Here is an 8,291-nt window from a genome sequence, read left to right as displayed (position 1 = left end):
AAAATCAAGTCGGCTCTTGAACTCTGTAATCTACAATTAACTCAATTAAGTTCAATTAAAATAAAATCGGGGTGTTACAATTCTCCCCCTCTTATAAAAGATTTCTTCCTCGAAATCAAACACGGTTCCATAACAAGGAAAGAAAGATGAATCACAAGACTGCAATAAGAATTCACTCCTCAGAATAAGTCCAGAAATTTTTGCTCCAATTCGAAATCTGAATCTCAAAATACTCCTTACAGTCCGTCTATCTAAGTCGACTCATTCTCTTTAGAAAACTCCTTATATGCTCGGTCACAAATCTAACCATCTTTGGTTCCAATTCATTGTGACAAGAAAATTCATCTCTACAGAAATCCAAAATTCTGCCAATTAGTGCTAAGTCAAGCACTACAACACATGGCATATCATCTAAAGTTGACTCGTCTGATCTGTCTGTCTGTCGTTCTTAGGATATTAAACTGAAATAATTGAAATCAAACAACGTAAATATCTTCAAAGTCTATGTCGAAAGAATGAGAGCATCAAGGATCTCTGTCTCAACTGACAGACTTTAGCAAAACATGAAATCTGACGACCTCTGAAAAGATATCAATCCTTTGATTCTGACTAAAAGTCATTTTGTACGGAAAACGGTAGCATATTTCGTCACTCGGTCACTCATAATCTTATAGTAGATAAAATAATACAAAAATTTCGGCTCAAAATATCAGCTGTTGCATTCAATTTCTCAGATAAAAGATTCGCAGTCAGAATTTCATACAATCTAACCTTCTTCTCTGCCATCATACTCGGTTTCGTCTGCAACACAAATACTCCAACTCTTAAGATTAGAAAAGATCACGTAAATCTCCTCATAAGACAATAGATAACAGATCTTCTAATCAATAAGATCGCTGCGAGCTCAAAGTCCATATTCAGACATTGAGTCTCGAGCATCTTCAGCTGTCTCGATGTCTAGACTATAGCGCGATTTCCTCCGAATAAGAGTCTATGCAAAATCTCAATAAGAAGAAATAATGAGCACTGAAAGATCATCCGTATCAAATTCGAGAATACTAAAGCGTTGATCAACAAAATTCCATCACCAGATCATAAAATCGAGGAAGACAACTCAATCCAAACAGAATTCAGACATCAAAGAATAAAATACAACTGCTCAGCACAAAATCTGCTATAAGATCCTCAAAAGCTCTGAATGATCAGCGCAATTCTTAGTCCAAAAATATAAGAATCGTCGATAAGAATTCCTAACTTCAACTAATATTCTGAGAGATCCGGTTAATAGAAAAATTAACAAAACCATTGGAATATTCGCCAACTCGAACTATTCAACAAAAGTTTAGAGGCACGATAAACATTAAACAAATTCTTCAATAAGATGGCAAGAGGCTCACCAGTATCTAACAATCCAATAAGAATAGAAAACCCAAAATCGAACGTTACCTGATCTGTCATTATCTCACTTGATCACATAGGATATCCACACCCGTAGGTGAGCGGTGAATCTCTGACTACAATGCACTGACTCCTACATGTGTCGCAATTGTACCCAACCTTGCCACCTGATGACCCTCATGGAGTTGGTAAACGAGTCAAAGAAAAGTCCTAGCATGTAGAGCCTCAGTGTTGTCTCGGGCCGTAAGGACTAATGGTGTACAAACATAACCACGGACTTATCCACTCGATGAATGAAAACCACTTGGGAAGTCCGAGGGATGATAGTTCAGTGAACTCATCGTATGAGCACCAATCTGTATGATTGAACATCTCTATGTCCATACCAATGAAATGTGGTACACATCATCACATATTCTAGTCTCGAGCTTGAGCGATCCTTATCCTTATTTTGGACGGCTCAATCGACTAGAAACTTGATTTAGAATATACAGTAATTAAAATATTTGTTTCATGATTTCCATCACATGTACAACCTCATATTTATTTACTATAGTATATTCAAGATCTTTATCTATGCAGCTTGCATGGTTATACAGATAAAGAAAATGCCAAATAAAAGATTAATTATTTTAAAATAAAGATTGTTATTACACTTGAGTCAATAAAATCACTGACCAACATTTGGCTTGCAGGACATCTACTATAACAATCTCCCACTTGCCCTAAAGCCAACTACTCATTAGTTTTAATCCCATTGTTTCGCGATGCTTCTCAAACAATGGTCCTGGCAAGGGCTTTGTTAGTGGATCAACAACATTATCTGTAGAGGCAACTCTCTCGATTGATATGTCTCCTCTTCCCACAATCTCCCGAATGATGTGGAATTTCCTCAGTATGTGTTTGGATCGCTGATGAGACCTTGGTTCCTTTGCCTGAGCAATGGCACCAGTGTTGTCACAGTATACCGGGATTGGATCAACTCCATTTGGAATAACGCCCAACTCTTGGACAAAATTCCTCATCCAAACTATCTCTTTGGCTGCAGCAAATACTGCTATGTATTCGGCCTCAGTGGTGGAATCTGCAACTGTGTCTTGCTTGGAACTCTTCCAAGAGACAGCAACACCATTAAGCATGAATACAAAACCAGAAGTCCATTTTGAATCATCCACGTCACATTGGAAGCTAGAATCAGTATAGCCTTCCAATTTTAATTCTCCACCCCCATAAACCATGAACAAATTCTTAGTTCTTCTTAAGTACTTAAGAATATCTTTCACGGCTTTCCAATGCAATGGACCAGGGTTAGCCTGATATCTACTTGCAACACTCAGAGCATATGCTATATCAGGACGCGTTGATATCATACCATACATGATACTACCAATTTCTGACGCGTAAGGAACACGTGTCATCATCTCTATCTCTTCATCAGTCTTAGGGCACATTGATTTAGATAGAGTAACACCATGACACATTGGTAAGTATCCTCTCTTGAACTCTTCCATAGAGAATATTTTAATTATGGTATCAATATACGTGACTTGGGTGAGCCCCAACATCTTCTTTGATCTATCTCTATAGATTTGTATTCCCAATACATAAGATGCTTCACTCATGTCTTTCATGGAGAATTTACTTGCTAACCTTACTTTAGTTGATTTCAATAATCCTACGTCATTCCCAATGAGGAGGATATCATCAACATAAAGTACTAAGAATGTCACTGCATTTCAACTAACTTTATTGTACACACATGGTTCCTCAGAATTTTTAATAAAACCAAATTCTTTGATAGTACTATCAAATCTGAGGTTCCAACTCCTAGATGTCTGCTTGAGACCGTAGATCGATCTCTGAAGTTTGCATATCTTATGCTCACTTCCCATTGATGTGAAACCCTCAGGTTGAGACATATATATTTTTTCTTAATTGTCTCCATTGAGGAATGCTGTTTCACATCCATCTGCCATATTTCATAGTCATACCATGCAGCTATGGCTAGCAATATTCTAATTGACTTGAACATAGCGACTGGTGAAAAGTTTTCCTCATAGTTAACTCCTTGTCTTTGAGTATAGCCTTTAGCCACTAGTCTTGCTTTTAAGGTAAATACCTTCCCATCTGCCCCAAGTTTTCTCTTGTAAATCTATTTGCATCCTATGGGAACAATTTCCTCAGGTGGATCTACTAAAGTTCATACTTGGTTCGAATACATGGAGTCCATTTCGGACTGCATAGCTTCAAGCCATTTAGATGATTCATCATCAGATATTGATTCTTTGAAGTTTCGTGGATCGCATCCATCATTAGGCTCATCATGGCCTTGTTCATGAAGAAGCGTATATCTTGCAGGCGGTCTGATTATTCTTTCAGACCTTCTAGGTATGTGTGACTCAACTACTGGCTGTTGGAGATTGGATTCAACTTCTATAGTCGTGGGTAAATCTCGAATTTCCTCGAGTCCTATCATTTCACCTGTTCTATCTAATAGAAACTCCTTCTCGAAGAAGGTGGCATTTCTAGAAACAAACACATTTGCTTCTTTTGGATGATAAAAATAATATCCAACAAAGTTCTTTGGATATCCCACGAAGTAGCACAAAATGGATCTACTATCCAATTTGTCTCCCACTGTCTGCTTCACGTAAGCAGAACATCCCCATATTCTCAGATAAGAATATTTGGGAACCTTTTACATCCATATCTCATATGGTGTTCTATTCACTGCCTTTGTATGGACATTGCTCAACAACATTGCAGCCCCAAAACGATCTAGGCAATTCAGTGAATCTCATCATAGATCGAACCATGTCCATCAAATTTCGATTTCGACGTTCAAAAATACCATTCAATTGTGGCTTTCCTGGTGGAGTCCACTATGAGAGAATCTCATTCTCTTTTAGATAGTCCAAAAATTCAGTACTTAAGTATTCTTCACCTCGATCAGATCGGAGTGTTTTAATAATTCCCAATTGTTTTTCTACTTCAGATCTGAATTATTTGAAATTTTCAAATGCTTCAAACTTGTATTTTATCAAATACACATACCCATACCTTGAAAAATCATCAGTAGAGGTAATGAAGTAGGACTGCCCATATTTAATGCTAACATTTAGCGGGCCACATACGTCTGTGTGGATCAAATCCAAAAGACCATGTGCACGTTCTACATTCCCATTAAAGGTAGTCTTGGTCATTTTTCCTTTCAGACAAGATTCACAAGTAGGAAGATATGTTATATCTGACATGTCAAACATGCACTCTCCCACTAGCTTGTGCATCCTTCTTTGGGAAATATGACATAGTCTAGCGTGCCATATATGTCAGAGTTTTTACTATCTTGTTTTCTTTTGTTTGTTGTTGTTATTGTTTGGACATTGTTTAATGAAATATCTTTTAATTTTAAGTTGTAGAGATCGTTTTGTAATTCACCAGTTCCAATCAAACATTCATTCTTATATATATTGCAAACACCTTTTGCAAAAACAAAAGAATGACCATCTTTATCAAGCATAGAAATAGAATAATGTTTTTAACCAAATCAGGAACATACAAAACATCTCTTAAAAATAACTTAAAATCATTTTCCAATATTAAAATAATATCTCCAATGGCTTTGGCAGCAACCTTTGCTCCATTTCCAAGTCTCAGAAAATTCTCACCTTCTCTAAGTTTTTACTTCTTGTCATCACCTGCAAATCATTGCATAGATGAGAACCACATCCGGTATCCAATACCCAAGAAGAAGAATTAATTGAGATATTAATTTCAATATAAAACATACCTTGGCTAGAACGCTTCTGGGCTAGATATTCAGTGCAATTACGCCTCCAATGTCCAGGCTTGTTGCAGTGGAAACAGACTTGTTCTGATTTATCAACCTTTTTGTGCCCTTGATCAGGCTTTTTGTATGGTTTCTTATTGGGCTTGTTCTTGATTGGAGGGGCAGAACGTTTCTTTTCCTTATTTTGGGCTCCCTTTTTCGTCCCAGACGACGAGCCTACAAACAGAACAGACTTTTATTTCTTGATTGTGGCCTCATAAGTAACAAGCATATTGACCAACTCTTCAAGGGTGGCCTCCTTGTTCATATTAAAATTAACTACAAATCCGTCGAACGAGGAAGGTAAAGAAATCAAGAGAATATCATTCGAGAGCTCACTAGGCATAACCACGTCGAGTCCCATCAATTTCTCAACTAACCCAATCATCCTAACACCATGCTCATGGACCGAAGCCCCTTCTTGCAAGCGTGTAGTCATGAGTTATTTAACAGTTGCATGTCTTTCTGATCGAGTTTGAACACCGTATAACTCTTTCAGATAAAAGTGAATTTCAGCAACATTCACAGCATCCTCGAACCGTCTTTGCAGTTCATTCGACATAGAAGCAAGGATGTAGCTCTTAGCTTGGAGATCATGGTCCCACCATTTCTCAAGCTTGGATAACTCAGTCACACTGATGTTAGGAGCTGCTTCCTTTGGTGGCTTATTTTCAAGCACATACGTACTTCAAAGTTGTTCCCACATGAAAAAAACCAAATGCAACAAGTACAATCCTTCAGAGTTGTTCAGAAACGAAAGAACATCAAACGTAAACATGTACAACAATTGGAAGCAATTATTTAAGGTTGTTCCACATTTACTTATAAAGGTTATCCCTCCATGTATCCTAAACATCTTATGACTCGAAGTTGTCAATGAAATCATCTTGCATCTCATGGCCTGAACTAACAACTTCGTCATTCACTTCCTCAACGAGATCTTCGGAAATTTCAAATCTTATGAATTTATGTAACAACATACAAGCCAATATGATTCTTTTTTGGGTTTTCAATGGATAGAACGAAGGACTTCATAGTATGGCCCATAGTTTTTTCAGCAAACCGAAGGATCTTTCAAACGCGTTTCGAGCTTGAGAGTGTCTCAAATTGAATAACTCTCTATAATTCTGTGGACCAATTGAACGGTTTCCCCAAGCATCCCTATGATAATCTATAAGGAGTAAAAAATCCCTCGACATTGGCGTATCCATTGTCTCATGGTAATAGAAACCTAAAAATAAAAAATTGGTTAATGTGCCACAAATAGTAATGTAGAACAATTATAAACAAAAAATCACATTAAAAGATATTTATCATAGTTCATAGTTATTAACATAAATTCAAATGTGAACAACCTCTTGAAACTTTAAATACATCGTCACCAGTCAAGGCATCACAAAAAACTCTAGTATCTACTGCAGATCCCTCCCACCCAGTAAGTGCATAAATGAACTTCATGTCATGGTCGCAAACCCCAAGAACTTTCACCGCAATAGTAATTGTTCTATATCGTACCTTCTCCATGGTAGGTACATATACACTGGCATACGTTCCGTCCAATGCACCAAGACATCCCTATACAATTTAGTAATATCAAATTTATATTTATGAATGTAACTATCATAATCTGTATAAATCTCTAATTCATATATTAATTTTACTATTAATTAAACATGATTTGATGTTACCTTGAACCATTTCCAATCATCGTCAGTGCAAGTATCATCAACAAGGGAGGGTTTGAATAGAAGTATAAGATGTAAAATGAGGATTGATTTGAGCACTTCATGGAAATAGGTGCTGATTGTTTGTTCGATATGTACATAGTCATGACCAACAACTCAATTTTCTTGTGATGAGCCAATATAGACAAGAACATTGCAACCTTCTCTTCAATACGGACATATCTAGACTCAAATAGCCCTCCAATATGAGTTAGCAAGAAACACAATCGTACAAATGCATTCCTATTAGTTTTTAAGTTCACCACGCACTGAACATCCTCTATATCAATAATCATGTGCAAATGGTTCATTTGCACATTCATTCTTTGCTTCATGTTATACGAGGCTGTTGTTCTACGAATATCATGAAGTCTTTTACAACGTTTTTTTTTTGTCGATGTCGACTCAAAAATATCAAAATTAAGAAGGACTATCACAGGATTTGGTGCAACATCACAAAAAGTACAACGTGTCTATGCTTAATGGCCATCTCCTAAGATACTTCACAGTAAATTACATTTCAAGAGGTGATTAACAATAAAAATTGCAAAAATAAATTTAATATCTGGAAAAAATAGAAAATACTATAGGTTCAAGTACAAATTACTAGTTTATCAATATTTATTTATATATGAATATGTACGTATATATTTATGGACCAACTGAATATATGAATCGATATTTAGGTTTAATAGTAGAAATTAAAGTATATGTTTTGTCATTTCGAAGTACCATATATCAAAAAATAAGTTAACACGAAGGCATAAATACATTATCTTCTGTATTAAAGAAGATATGATGGCATACATATGTGTGGAAAAAGGTAGGTCTTTATCATCCATGTAGAATCTTCAAACACAATAATTACTGATGCAATACAACTACATTTGCAGGTTTAAATACATACACAAATATGATAGAAAAATAAAAATATATAGATTTAACAACCGTGAAATCAGAGTTTAGACAAATCAACTTGCAAACTTAGGAATATCAAAAATCAAGGGCAATAACTCTGACGACACCAATGCTTTATCTAGAACATAAGTTTCATCTTGCTTCCAAGATCATTTACAGCAAAAGAATTCCACTATTTTCTAGAAACTGGAAGAAAATTGATCTTCTTAATAAAAAATGTCACTAACAAGGAGCCATCAGAAGTACATTCACTCAAAAGCAAATCACATACCATCATAAAAAAATTCAAAAATAGATCGAGGGAAAAACAGTTACCAATTCTCCAATCTTAAACAACATTAGAAATGTGGTTAGCAAAGATTTTCAAGAGATTTACCCACAAAACCAGCTTCCTCTATCTTCTGTGAAAATTTCTCAACCGA

Source organism: Henckelia pumila, chromosome 4, assembly GCF_033568475.1.
Source record: "Henckelia pumila isolate YLH828 chromosome 4, ASM3356847v2, whole genome shotgun sequence".
Lineage (NCBI taxonomy): Eukaryota > Viridiplantae > Streptophyta > Magnoliopsida > Lamiales > Gesneriaceae > Henckelia > Henckelia pumila.
Note: the sequence above shows the minus strand (reverse complement) of the source record.